Source organism: Mustela nigripes, chromosome 11, assembly GCF_022355385.1.
Source record: "Mustela nigripes isolate SB6536 chromosome 11, MUSNIG.SB6536, whole genome shotgun sequence".
In the NCBI taxonomy this organism is placed as follows: domain Eukaryota; kingdom Metazoa; phylum Chordata; class Mammalia; order Carnivora; family Mustelidae; genus Mustela; species Mustela nigripes.
In genome coordinates this window covers 4787128-4801629 of record NC_081567.1, presented here as the reverse complement: position 1 = coordinate 4801629, position 14502 = coordinate 4787128, and the positions used below count along the sequence as shown (strand labels likewise).

The following is a 14502-nucleotide window of genomic DNA, read 5'->3' as shown; positions in this document are numbered from 1 at the left end:
TCACAGCCTGGGGGCGGGAGGCGGGGGTTGGGACCAGACAGGCTGTGAATGAAACACAACCTAGACTTTCAGGGTCAAGAAATGTCAAGGTCCATCTACACCAGGTAAATAACAGGGCTGACTCATTCCAGAAACGGAGCACCAAATGGGAACAGGGAGACCACACCCAACCGCTGTCTGTGCTGAACACGGCAAGCGCCTCGCTTTCCTCAGCGACATCCCTGTCATCCACAGACCTGGAGGATTCACGTGACATTGTAACATCTAGGGAGACAGCAGGCCCGGCAACAGTACTATGAAGTGCCTACTTTTTTTTTTTTTTTTTAAGATTTTATCTGACAAAGAGAGACACCGAAAGAGGGAACACAAGCAGGGGGAGTGGGAGAGGGAAAAGCAGACCCCCCCCCCGCCCCCCGGGGCAGGGCGCCGGCGGCGGGCCCCAAACCCAGAACCCTGGGATCAAGACCTGAGCCAAAAGCAGCCCCTTAACGACCAAGCCACCCAGGCCCCCCCCCCCCTTTTTTAAAGGAACAGCCTACCTGAGCCAATTCATTATAGGCTACACTGCTCATTATAATAACGGAATATTCCACATTTCCAGTAATGGTTCTTTTTTACTGGACAACACAGCTAATACGACAAAAGAACATTTTTTAAAAGTTCCCCAGGGTACACCTGGGTGGCTCAGTCAGTGAAGCGTCACATATGCAAAATCAGACAAGAAAGAGAAAGAGCGCAAAACACTTGTCCATGGGGTGTGATGACTGACAGTCTCTGATGCCTCAGGCAAGAGGGGGCTGGGTTGTACCAGTGTGCCTTGTAGAGATATTGTATGAATAAAAACAAAATATAAGTCTCAAATATCACAGGACCGAGACATGGCTTTTATTTCAAAACTCAGTTCGGTAGGTCAAAATTTAATCTCAATCCTTCTTATTTTATTTTATTATTTTTTTTAAGATTTTATTTATTTTATTTGACAGAGAGAAATCACAAGTAGATGGAGAGGCAGGCAGAGAGAGAGAGAGGGAAGTAGGCTCCCTGCTGAGCAGAGAGCCCGATGCAGCACTTGATCCCAGGACCCTGAGATCATGACCTGAGCCGAAGGCAGCGGCTTAACCCACTGAGCCAACCAGGTGCCCCTTTCTTAGTTTATTTTAAATCAAAACTCACTACCAGAGGGAAAAGAAGGCACTCATTAATGTAAAAATTAATCTCAACAGCAAGATCGAACAGAGAAAGAATGACAGGCTTTCGCGCATCTACTTATTTTAAATGCCAGTATCCAAGCCATACTTGGTTTACAAAAACCAAAGTGTGTTCATGTTATTCTGCAGAACTGAAGTTTTAGCCTTAACTGGGAGTGACAGTCTGTACAGCATCAGGTAAAAGTGGGCAACTTTTACCACATACAAGCCTATGTCCTTACCTTTCATTCCTCTTCCAAAACCTTGCCCCTAAGCCACAGCCTTTCTTTGAACTTCAACTTTTCTCTTTCCCACCAGCTTCTTTCCAGCAATCTGTAAACATGTTCAAATCTGTCCCTTCCCATCTACTCTGTGTGACCATTCTGAAGGAATATGGGTGCAGTCTCTTTTTTTCCCACATAAATTACTAGAAAGAGTAGTCTGTACTTACACTCTGTTTCTTAAATATAGAGATGTTCTGGACACATTAATAAGCTTAAGTCTACACTTACTGAAGTATAGACTAAAATTTATTAAAGCGCTAAAAACAATAGTGTGGTATGTACTGGTACAAAAATAGGTTAAAAGATCAGTGGAACAGAATATAGAGCCTACTCTGCTCAGCAGGGAGCCTGCTTCCCCCTCTCTCTGCCTGCCTCTCTGCCTACTTGTGATCTGTCTGTCAAATAAATAAATAAAATCTTTTAAAAAAAAGAATTTAAAAAAAAGGAATATAGAGCCTAAAAACAGAGTCACATACAAAGAAATATTTAAAAGAACCACCTCTTCAACAAAGGGTGCTAGAACAACTGGATATCCTCACACAGAAGAATGAAGTTCAACTCCTACCTCACACCATATAGAAAAATTAACCCTGGGGTGCCTCGGTGGCACAGTCACTTGGGCATCCAACTCTTGGTTCCAGCTTAGGTCGTGGTCTCAAGGTCATGAGATTGAGCCCTGCATTGGGCTCTGAGCTCTGCGTGGAGCCTGCTTAGGATTCTCTCTTCCTCTCCCTCTGCCTCCCTGCTCATGCATGAGTTCTTGCACATGCTCTAATAAGTAAATAAACCTTTTTTAAAAAATTAACTCCAAATGGATCAATGAGCTAAATGTAAGAGCTAAAGCCATAAATGTCTAGAAGAAAACACAGGGGTTCATCTCTCTGACCTTGGATTTGGCAATGCACTCTGAAACAAGACACCCAAAGCACAAACAACAAAAGAAAAAAGTAAGTAAACTGGACTTCATCAGAATTAAGAACTTTCACAAAAAAGAACATTATCAAGAAAGTTAAAGGATGACAGAAGGAGAGAAAATGCTTGCAAATCATACATCTGATAAGGGTCTAGTATCCAGAATACAGAAAGAACTCCTACAACCCGATTACAAAATTTAAAGCACCATTTTCCCAAAGATCCGCAAACACTCAACAACACATGAAAAGATTCTCAACATCATTAGTCATTAGGAAATTCCAATCAAAACCACAACGAGATTGTACTTCACACCAACCAGGCCGGCTACGATAATTTTTTAAATGAAAGGTATTGATTGACAAGCCTTGGCGAGGGTGTGGAGAAACTAGAACCTTCATTCACTGCGGGTAGGAAAGTGAAATAGTTCTGCTGGCCTGGAAAATGGTTTAGCGATCTAAAAAGTTAAACACAGAATTACCAAAGGACCCAGGAAGTCTGATAGGTATGTAGCCCAAAGAACTGAAAACAGGTATTCAAATAATTATTTGTCCACAAATGTTCACAGGAGCACTGATTTACAACAGATAAGAGGCGGACAAAGATGTCCATCAATGGATGAGCAGGGTGTGGTGTATGCACAAAATGTAATATTATTTAGGAAAAAAAAAAGAACTACTAATACCTACTACCACATATCCAAACCTTGAAAATATGATGCTAAGTCAAAGAAGCCAGATAGAAAAGACCACGTATTCTCTGTTCCCACGGATGCTAAATGTCAGGAAAAGGTGAATGTCTAGGCAGAAAGCAGAGCAGTATTGGTTGGAGCTGGTGCAAGGCCGGACTGTCACCAGTAAGAGGGGATCTCCCTGATGTGATGGGAAGATCCTAAAATTGGGTGATGATTGCACAACTCTGTAAATTTAACCAAAGTCACTGAACTATACACTTTATTCTTTTTTTGAATTATACTTTCTTTTTAAAGATTTTACTTATTTATTTGACAGAAAGAGATCACAAATAGGCGGAGAGGCAGGCAGAGAGAGAGGAGGAAGCAGGCTCCCCGTGGAGCAGAGAGCCGGATGCGGGACTCGATCCCAGGACCCTGAGATCATGACCTGAGTCAAAGGCAGAGGCTTAACCCACTGAGCCGCCCAGGCGCCCCTGAGCTATACATTTTAAATGGGTGAGCTTTGGGGTGCCTGGCTGGCTCAGTTGGAGGAACATGTGATTCTTGATCTCCGGGTTGTGAATTGGAGCCCCATATGGAGGGTAGAGATTACTTAAAATTTAAAAACTTACAAATCCATGAATTTTATGGGGATATAAACTATGTCTCAATAAAGCTATTAGGGAAAACATAAGGTTTTTGGTGAGTCTCCCTGTGGTAGGATCCTGTCGAGATCTGGGCTCCTTGGTTCCCTACTCTGCCTGTTCGTCATCTGCACTTTTGATGCAACCCAACGGGAGGAGAAAGTCTGGAACACGCGACCCACAATGGTGGGCCTCAAAACAAATTCTAAACCAATGGTTAACCTGTTGTATGTTGAATTAAATGCCTAGTGTTAGTAAAGCCTGAATTATAAGCTAAATCCAGACAATACGGTATTACTTAGGTCATATTGTCCAACAAGATGCGTATATATTCTCTGGCACATAACCAATGAGATTGTTCTGGGTACAAAGGTCAAGCTACGGGATAAACATTGTCCAAACATGGCCTGTGTTACTACGAAGCTTGCAAAAATTAAAGGTGAAGAAAGTTTATGCTGAAAAAAATTTTTTTCTTTTTTTTAAAGAAGTTGGGTGGGCACTTGGATGGCTCAGTTGGTGAAGCATCTGACTCTTGGTTTCAGCTCGGGTTGTGATCTCAGAGTTGAGCTCAAGCCCCGATTAGGCTTCACACACCACGCAGAGTTTGCTTCTGATTCTCCCTCCCGCTCCCTCTGCCCTTCCCACTCACGCACACGCTCGCTCACTCGCTCTCTTTCTCAAATAAATCTCTGTAAAATAAATAAGGGAGAGAAGGAAGGTCATTTTGACTCTAAACAAAGAACACCCAATTTGAGATGTTCATTACGAGTGGCCCAGAAAAACATCAATCTGCGTCACTAGCCTAGAAAACCCCATCCCAGGTAAAGAGGGCATACTTTCAACAGGCGATGTATTGGGGTGCCTGGGGGCTCAGTCAGTTAAGCATCTGCCTTCAGCTCAGGTCATGTCCCCAGGGTCCAGGGACTGAGCCCCGCGTTGGGCTCCCAGCTCAGCGGGAAGCCTGCTTCTCCCTCTCCCACGCCTCCTGCTTGTGTTCCCTCTCTTGCTGTGTCTTTCTGTCAAATAAATGAAAATCTTTAAAAAAAAAAAAAAAAAAGGAAAGAAAGAAAAAAGGCGATGCATCTGTGCTTGGCTTCTGCTTCAAGCTGGAAGAATGGGAGAGGTCTCCATCTGAAGACCCAGAACTCCCCCCACACCTATCATACACCCACACCCACAGACAACATGCCCCAGTGACCTCGCTTGGAAAGCAATGCAGAAACGTCCTGACTCCTTGCCGGGAAGTGTGAACCACAGCTCGGTCTAAAGCAGACTGGATACAGCGGTACAACAGCTGGCATTCGGCTTCCCATTCTCAAACATCTGGAAGGTGGAATGCTTGAGGAATTTCACGGTGACTGGGGGTGGGGAAGTGGGGAATGCTATTTTAGGGCAAAGCAGGGTGGAATCCATGTGGTTTCTATCTCACAGTCCAGGAAGGATGGTGCGGTCAGCGGTCGGGGCTGGACACCCCACCGGGGAGGCCTGCAGTTACTCCATGGCTGAGGTCCTAGGAAACTTCCAGTTTTCTCCTGAAACTTCAGGCGGAGTGGTTAGGCTCTATAATGCAACTCCAAGCTCGGAATCGCAGTCAGGATCTCCAGGTAAAGCAACAGGACACCTAGAAGGTCACAAGACCACATCAGTTCCTGGGCAGAAGCTGCACAAGGAAGGCTGGGGGCTGGAGCGTCCCTGAGCCTGGCCGACCCGGCAGGTGGGTGTGCCCTCACTCACCCCAAAACCCTGGGACTGGCAGGAGAGGCTTTCACATCAGTCGATCAATAAATCATTAACTGCCTAGAAAAGCGGAAATCGTTACCAAAAAGAGAGCAGATAGGAACAGAGAGAAGGAGAAATCAAGTCCAGGGAAAAACACACGCAGTATTCCTACTGCGAAGTTGGTGACTCGAAAGGGTCCTAAAGCCTGGAGTAGGTGGGCATGCTGTGCGCTAACGGTTTAAAAATAAAAAGTCAAATGGGACAGAAAAGCTCATAACGAAAACCACATGACCATCTCAAGAGATGGGAAGAGAGCATTTGATAAAATTCAACAGCCTTTCCTGATTAAAAAAAAAAAACCAGTAAACTAAGAATGGAAGCTTTCTTAACCTAAGTGAAGGATCTCTTGCAGAAACCGCCAGCAAGCATCAGACTTGGAAGCATTCCCACTCAAGACGGGACCGAAAGGCAGATGCCCCTATCCCGGGCGCTGTTCTGTGCAGGCGGCTTGGCACGTGCTCCAAATCTGGGTCGGGGCTCTGGTTAGGAAACCAAAAGGAAGCATTTACATCAGCTAGGCTGGTAATAATTTGCATATCTGCATTTCTCAGCCCAAATGGGCTGTCAAATTCTTTGTCTATCTTCCAAATCAGTAAGACCTCAGGAAACTTCATTGAAAACACCCAGAAAATGTCCTGAAGACTACTCTCTCAAGTAGAATATTCTTACTGTGAATGAAAACAAACAACCGTACCGGACCTCAGACAAAGCACAAGCCCCAACTTTCTGGAGAATGCATTAACGGCCCCTGATCTTCGGTCTGGGTCTGTTTCTTTCATCACGAGCGTGTGGTAGGTAGACGAGATTTCCACCACCAGCAGGACAACAGCTCAGGTGCGTTCTGAGTCAGGTTCTCCTACAGGAAAACTTTGTCAATAAGGAACGTGAGAGTGTGAAGCTTTCCCTCATTTGATATCCCAGTGTAAGTGCTTCACTCTGCTAACCCGAGGCTCACGAGAAGAACGGTCTAAGAAACCGGATTTTCTCCATACTCTAGTCCTTCTCAGGACCGCAGCCACGGCTGATCACCTTCTCTCCAGCGGCAGACAGGCTTGTCCAAGAGGACAGACCCCACGGTGCAGCGCGTTCATAAGGGGAAAGAGCGTGTCCCCAGCGTAGAAGGACATTTCCTGTTTTATATACATTTGCTTTACGTCATACTTTGCCATATCCATGGGGCAGAAGAACGTTCTTAACAAGCCCTGAAGCCTGCTCAAAATACTTAGCTCCAAATATGGAGTATTTTGGAGGGAGGGCAGGGGTTGGAAAGAAGTCTTTGTAAGAAAAGAATCAAGATCTCCAGTTCGTGTGGGAGGGTAAGATTCAGGGGTCAGGCCACACTCAAAGAGCAAAGCTGGTAGCAAAGAGGCTCCCCCTAGATGACCTTAAAAAAAAAAAAAAAAAAAAAGAGTTTTAAAGCCAGTAGAGGAGGCGGGAGAACTTCTTATCTGCATCCAAACCATGCTGAACTTTAACATTTAGCTTCTGGAAATCCGGGCTGCTCCCCTCTGACAAGTCCCTCCCGCCATCCAGATCACAACAGGGTTCCCTCACACTTGAGAACACGCTTTCTGAGAACGTCAAACCCGCCCGTTTCTCTATAGATGTCCTCCTTGTGCTCTGTCTTCTCTTCTTTTCCTTCGTTCCTGTGGGGGGCAAAGTACCTGATCCTGTTAGACGTCTTCGCTGGTAGCGGGTGACTTGCTGGGGACACGGCGTCGGGAGAACACAGAGCAGTGCTGAGGGAGCCCCTCGGTTCTGAAGGTTCCTGGGCACACACAAGCAGGATACGGAGGGCCGCTGTCCGCGCCCACAGCAACCGCACGTCCTCAGAGCGGACAGGAACAGATGCTGCCCGGCAACAGGGCAGGACAGAGGAACAGAAGGTGAAGCCGGGACCCACCAGGGCACGGGCAGGGAAACCCAGGGAGAGAACACGCAGTCACACCAGTGAGCCCAGGCCCCAGCCTACCCTGCCGGGCTTGCTTCTTCCAGGCACTGCCACCGACAGCCAAATAAATAAAATCACTTACATCTTCATTTTAAACACATTCTAAAAAAGGATAAAACATTTCTGCTTCTCCTTTTAAAATATAATGTTGCCAAGGGAACTCCACCCTTGCAAACCTCGAGCAAGTTATTTTATCTCATTAAGCCTCAGTTTCTCATCTGTGCGGTGGGGCTGGGGACAGCCACCTCAAGGTTTCCTGCAAGAATGATGAGTGAGGGGCGCCTGGGTGGCTCAGTGGGTTAAGCCGCTGCCTTCGGCTCAGGTCCTGATCCCAGGGTTCTGGGATCGAGCCCCGCATCAGGCTCTCTACTCAGCGGGGAGCCTGCTTCCCTCCTCTCTCTCTGCCTGCCTCTCTGCCTACTTGTGATCTCTGTCTGTCAAATAAATAAATTAAAAAATCTTTAAAAAAAAAAAAAAAAAAAGAATGACGAGTGAGCTGACGAGTGAGCTAACGCTCCAGACGCGAAGTGCCCAGCGCGGCCCTGGCACCTGGCAGAGGCGGAGTCAGTGTAACCACGGGTCCTGGACTGCGTTGCCGTCAGGGTAAGTAATCACTCTTAACATCCTCACCCAGAAGCTTAAAAGCAGTTTCTCCTTCTTGAAGTGGAGCTTCAGGCCCTGAAAGCTAAAAATACCCATTCTCCTCATTGAGGGGCGGGAGGTGCGGGGCAGAAGGAGGAACTTTTTTGGGGTCTTTTTGGCTCCGTGGAGAACATCCAACAACTAACGCAAACCCCCAGAGAGACAGAACTGGTCACAAAAGCTTGGAACCACAATTCCCAGCCTCCTCTAGGAGGCTCCAGACTGAAGGAAAGTCCCGTGTCTTGGAAGACAGACGTCAGGACAGAAGTTGGCTCCTCACCCCACCATCCGCTCCGCACAAAGCGGGTCCGAGCCCAAGTGTTCCCGGGACACAGGGCGCGAGCTCGGGCCACGCAGCACCGCACGGCCACTCAGCGCCCACGGACACGAGCGAAGAGGGCCGGGGACCAGGTCATAAGCACACAGGATCCTGTCTGTGTTTCGAAAAATATACTCATTCACTCACAGGAAAGAGGAGTTTCACGACCCAAAATGTGAAAACAGTAGAATTACAGGTGATTTTTACCTATTTGCCATTTTCTGAAAAATTTTGGAAGCTTGAAGTCTTAACAATCAGAAAAAAGAAATCAAGAATGCTATTTCCATCCTGAACTAAGCACTGTGTGGCCAGGGAAGTGAGCACACGGCCAACAGCTTCTCCTGCAAGCTTCCTGCAAGGGTTTCCACGCTTCCCTTCAGGTGCCCAGGGTCACCCTGGGGTCCTCTCGGCCTTTCCCACACCCAACTGGGCCAACCACACCCTGGACTTTCTTTCATTTACCAAACACTGCTGAACCCCTGCTTGGTGACAGGCTCTGTGCCCTGCGATACAGGGGGAGAAAAACCAGGCTTTTTGTCCAGTAAAATGGAAAGGCTACATTCCCACATACATGCATGCATACATTTTTACAAAATGCCCAGACGTTCTAGGAGTGCAAAGAGAGGATAACAGAAAACTCTGACTGGGGGTCTGGGAAGGCTAAGGAGACCGTATTCACACAGAGACCCGAGGCTGAGAGGGAGTCCGCAGATAAGAGCAGGATCAGGGCGAACGAAGGGGATCCCGGGCAAGGGGAACCGCTTGAGTGCAAAGACACGGGGGTCTGCAGGAGGTCAGAAACCCGCTGGCACCCCGTGTGCCATCGTGACCACAGTTCTTGGGGAGAACAGTCTCCCGAGGAGCCTCGCTGCCTGCGGGCCTCTGCAAGCCCAGAAGCTGACTTAGATGCTCACGTGCCCGGAGCAGATCCATCTCTCAGGCCCTCACACACATTAATCACGCGCGAGAACTTTCTGTTGCAGATCAGCATGCTCGTTTATCAATTTACAGTAAGAAACACAACCGCCAAGCAAACAGGAGCCCCGGAGCATCCGCTCACCGCATTCTCTCAGTGCTAACGGACCAGTTCACAGAGATAAATATAAACCTGTCACGGGTAACAGAAGACTAGAAATTCACATGACCCTCTCACTAGCTCCCAAGCGGGAAGCCCATTTATAACTGGAAAATTGCCGTGGAATTAAACACAGAGGGAAGAGCTCAAACAACAGTTTAAGGGCATCAGGATCCTGGCCTGATCCCCCATCTGCACAGACGGCAGCTAAGCAGCAGCCGTGGGCAACCCAGACCACACCGTTCACGTGGCCCAGCTGTGCCTGTGGTTCCCACTGCCCAGCTTCCTTTGGCTGCGGTCAGTTTCCTGGCTCCCCAGACTTCCCGTAGGTTCTGTAACTTCCCCTGTATACTTCCCATGATTTCCTTATATACTGAAATAAGCAAGTCACTTTCTGTGATTTGCAATCAAAACCCACAGGTGCTACGTACACTTTCGGGCGGCACGCGTCTACGGTCGTGTCCAGCGTCCCCTACGCTCTGCGCACCTCCCTGTGGCACTCCACTTCTCTGGTTCCGTGAAACCGCTGCCCCGTGTCTCTCACTTCCCTAACCCATTCTGTCTCAGTCTCCTGGTACCCAGGAGTTCACCTGCTTCCCAATTCCTGTAAATACTGCTGCTCCCTGAAACCCACCGCTCGGCTGTCGCCCCTCCACCTCCCACACTGCGCAGGGTTACCTCCATGCTGTGACCACCAAGACACCGAGCCACTGATCCCTCCAGTGTATTCTGCCTGCCGGAAACCTACCCCAGGAGACCCCACGCATGCATCAACGTGCCCCAAACTAACCCATCAGCTTATCCCCCACACATTCTGTTTGTTCTACTGCACGCCTTGACCCAAGCCTTTACTAGAAACCACACTGGACAAGCTTCAGATCTGCTCGGTCCTACATCCAAGAGGTCACCAAATCCCCCCAATTCTGCCTCAATAAGAAGTCTGTTTTGTCTGACACCATGTATCTGTGTCTTCATCTGTAGTCCCCGCCTCTATCCTCAGTCAAGACCTTACCCCTAATCCAGCCATTAATATACAGCTACCTTCCTCCGCACAGGGCTGAGAGAGCCACCTCCCGGCGCACAGAGCCCCAGGCAGCAACCTCTGCCGGCCGGAGCAGGAGCCTGGTGAGACAGGGCTGCCCCGTTCTAGAAGTCGCCAGAGATCCCTGTTAACAAGGAGGTCCTGCAAGCCGGCCTTCTACTACCCAGCAATTATGGGGCCAGTAGGAACCCACAGCTCTGGAAGAAGAGCTCAAGGACATGCCAGGTTCTGGCCAAGGGCTGCCCTCCCAATAACTCAAAACCTACCTGCCAAATGTGCCTCTGGGCCGAGGAATCTCTAGAACAAAAAGGAGAGAGACCCTCATTCTTTTCTCGTACAAGTTCAAAGAAAGCCTGACTGTGTGTCCCCAACTGAGGTCTGCTGGCAAGCAAGGACACCAGAACCCTCAAGAGGATGTCACCACAGGGAACGTGTGCTCAGTGTCGAGGCCTCGATGCTCACACCAAGGGCCGGGTTTCAGTATAATCCGTGCCCACCACCAGAAGCCCCTGGGGAACCCAAGGAGCCTGCCAGGCAGCTGTGCTTAGGGAAGAGAGCGGAGAACGTGAGCCCCAACTACGGAGCTGTAACTCGAGGGTCCTCAGTTCTCACTGCAAGTGGCTGAACTGACCCTTGTGATTTAAGGGATCCGTGGAGCTCTACAGGACAATTCCTAGTTCGAGAAGAGTCATCCCGAAACAAGCAGTGGACTTTCTAATTATCAGCAATGAGAGGGCTTATGTGATTTGTTGAAAATAAATAAATAAATAAATAAACAAGGAATGTGGCCCAAGCTGATGAGGAAGGTCACCCCGTCGTCAGTGGCTCCTCCCCACTGACTCAGCGAAAGACCGAGAGCCTCGGGTGCATCATTCCAGCATCTCTCATCCCGGCCTAGAGGTTTCCAGTCTCTGCTCCCACCGAACGACAGCCACACAGAGTGCTCGCTCCCTGAGTATGTCTTGCTTCTCTGCCATGCGTGTCCCTGCCCTGTGGACAACCTCTCACCCTTTGGGGCTCCACGTCCAGTGTCACCTGCACATCCGCTTACCGTCCGCTTGGCACCTGCTGCCCTGTGCTCCCGTCTCGCCCTAGTCGTCTCCGCGCACCGCCCCCCCGCCCCGCCCTGCACTGGGCCACCAGAGAGCCCCGCATCAGTGTCATCCGTGGTTCTCAGACACCTACCACAGGAGCTTTCTCATCCGTGGTAGCCGCTGCAGAGGCACTCCCAGACGCAAAACAAAATGCCACGCGTCAGTCAAGTAACCCCACAGCTGAGAGCTAACTTACGTAGCTGCTGCTTCTCTGGAAATGCGGCAGAGCAGTCTGGGAAAACAGCCCCACTCAGGCACAAAGTTTCCTGTGTGTTCTCTCTACCGCTCTATACCACCAAATAATAAAGCTTTGCATTACGGAAAGCCAGTCGAGGTCGGGATTTACAAATACACCACTGTTTAAAGGAATTCTCAAGCATGTATATAGATGGGATTATCTTTTGCTTAAAAATCAAACCTGCCCAGCCAGCTGAGGACCTCACAAGCGAATAACCCTCCAGCGACTAAGAGCTTCAGCAAACCTGACTTCCCGGTACTTTGTGGGGCGGCAGGGGGGGGGTGGGGAGGTATAGACCAGCAGGCCACTTTAACGGTCTTTTTTCAACTTACTACTCTAGGATTACATCCCAAGCATGAATCCTAAGCTTTGAAATCTTAACCAACCATGCCATGCAGACACAGACAGGGATTTAGAAATTCTGGAGATTATATGAATCGCAAATAACCATTTCGTATGATTAACTTGGCAGCCCCCATTCTTCTGAGAGCTTACTTACATCCACCTGCCGCTGGGCACGATTTCAAAGAGATTATTGAAACTTCTGAATTTCCCAACTACTGTCCTAAAAAAGAAGTCTTTCTTCTCTTTAACACAAACAAATAAAGCTTCCTATGAAAGCCAACTTCGTCAGAACAATCGCCTCAAGGTCAGCCGTCAATAAGCCTGGCTGGACCAGCTTCTATCTGGGTGGGGGCGGGGGGAATGGCATGTTTCTTCACTCAACAGCTCCGAGAAGGCTTGTGTCCAAGCAGAGGAAGGCCGGGTGAGAAGTGGCTCAGCTACGTCCTGATCCCAGGAGCCACGTGTGGTGCAGGAGCTGAACAGCCAGCACGCTTGGGCGCCTCTATGGCCCACGGGAGAGGAGGCTGGAGCCGTGCGGCCCACCAGGGACTGGAGACACAGGCGCAGCCAGATTCTGCAGGGCACGGCTGCCTGGTGCCGTCTGAGCTCTAGCCCGCGCTCAGACAGCTCATGAAGGCTCTGCAAACCAATGGCCTCGTCAACGCAGTTCCTTACTGAGAAGCAGCACCCACCGCTCGTCCATCTTGCTCTCTGGTTTCCACCGAAAACACAGAGTTTATTCTCACAAGAGCTCCTGCTGATTAGAAAGGTCCACTTACATGCTGATGCAGTAATTGGACTAGTTACTTTCTTCCTATAGTCTCCTAACTCTGCCAGCTGCCAGGATGGCAAGAACGGTGAACCCGAGAGAGAAGCAGAGATGGACCTCCACTCTGGAGCGCGTGTGTTGTGTTGCTAGAACACAAGCCTGCAAATCAGTTTGCCTGCACTGCTAGGCCACGAGGACAGGGTCCTGTGGGAGGCAAAGACACCAGTGTTCAGTCATTCCAACACTCTAATGGAGTAAGAATGAGCTATTCCTATTTTAAGACTTGGTTGTATCCCTTTTAAATGAATTGCTTTTAAGTCCATGAAGATCCGGAAAAACACTGTGAATCTTCCTATCTGTTTCACTGGCTTCATTTGTAACCCGGAGAACCACCCTCAGGCTCCCGTTCAAACGTGTCTCCTCCCGGCAGGTCATGGATCCAACAATTTCCACTGAAGAAATCCTTCTTTCAAAAAGAATCAAGGACTGAGGAGGGGAACATGGAAAGATTAAAGAAATGACTGCTGATCAACAAGATGAGGTTCAGTAAAGACTAAGCGAAGTGGCGCGCTCAGCAAGGAAACAGGAGCGAGGAGACAGAAACCCTGACCGCAGTAAGCAGGCTGAGCAGGCAGGAGGGCTTCAGGAAGAAAGGCTCCCGGAGAAACTATCCTGTCGGACACTCTAAGGATGGACACGCGTCACCTTACATCCGTCCAAGGCCACTGAATGTACAACACCAAGAGCGAAGCCTAAACGTAACCTGTGGACTTTGGGTCATCGGGACACATCACTGGAAGCTGGAAGCTCACGGACGGAACATTTACAAGGGTACCACTCCCATGAGGGAGGTCCGCAGCACGGGGACAAGAGGCAGCAGTGGGAGACGGGAAGATCTGTGCCCTTTCTGCGCAATCTTGCTGTGAAGCTAAAATAGAAGGTCTGTTTTAAAGGCGGGGAGGGGCAGCCCTTCTTCCATTCTCCTCCGGGGCTTCTGCCTGTCGTCACCCGCACATCACCATGGTGCCCTCTTCAGCTCCGTCCTCTTTCCCTGCTGCCCCTTCTCCTTTAATAAACATATATGCTCCCAGTTTAAGCACCATCTTTCTAGTCAATGGCTTCCAAACCTGATTCTGCCCTATTATCTCTCTCCCAAGAGCCAAGCCTACATCTCCATATGAAGGGCTCACTAAAATCGCAAAATGAACGTTTTTCCAAACAGAACTCACCAGCCAGCGCAATTGAGACAAGAGACTAAAATCGTGAAAACAAAACCTGGAAAGGAGGAGATAAAGTTATCACTTGCCAAGGAAATGACCATATCGGTGGAAAATCCAAGAGAACCAACTGAAAATCTACGTTCCTACAAACAACAAAACAATTCGATAAGCTAGTGAGATATAAAATTAATGTACAAAACCCAAAACCTTTTATAAATTCAAATAACCAGTTAGATAATCAACAGGAAAGAGAACCTTTATGACAACAGCAATAAGACATCAGATATCCAGAAAGATTTTTTTTTTAAAGCTTTTATTTATTTATTTG

The 14502-nt window shown here is 48.6% G+C and overlaps 1 protein-coding gene across 2 annotated transcripts in view; it reads right to left on the bottom strand.

Moving 5' to 3' along the window:
* The window catches only part of CYTH3 (cytohesin 3), a 90262-nt gene that overhangs the window by 47319 nt on the left and 28441 nt on the right, over positions 1-14502 (bottom strand). The window lies entirely within an intron of this gene.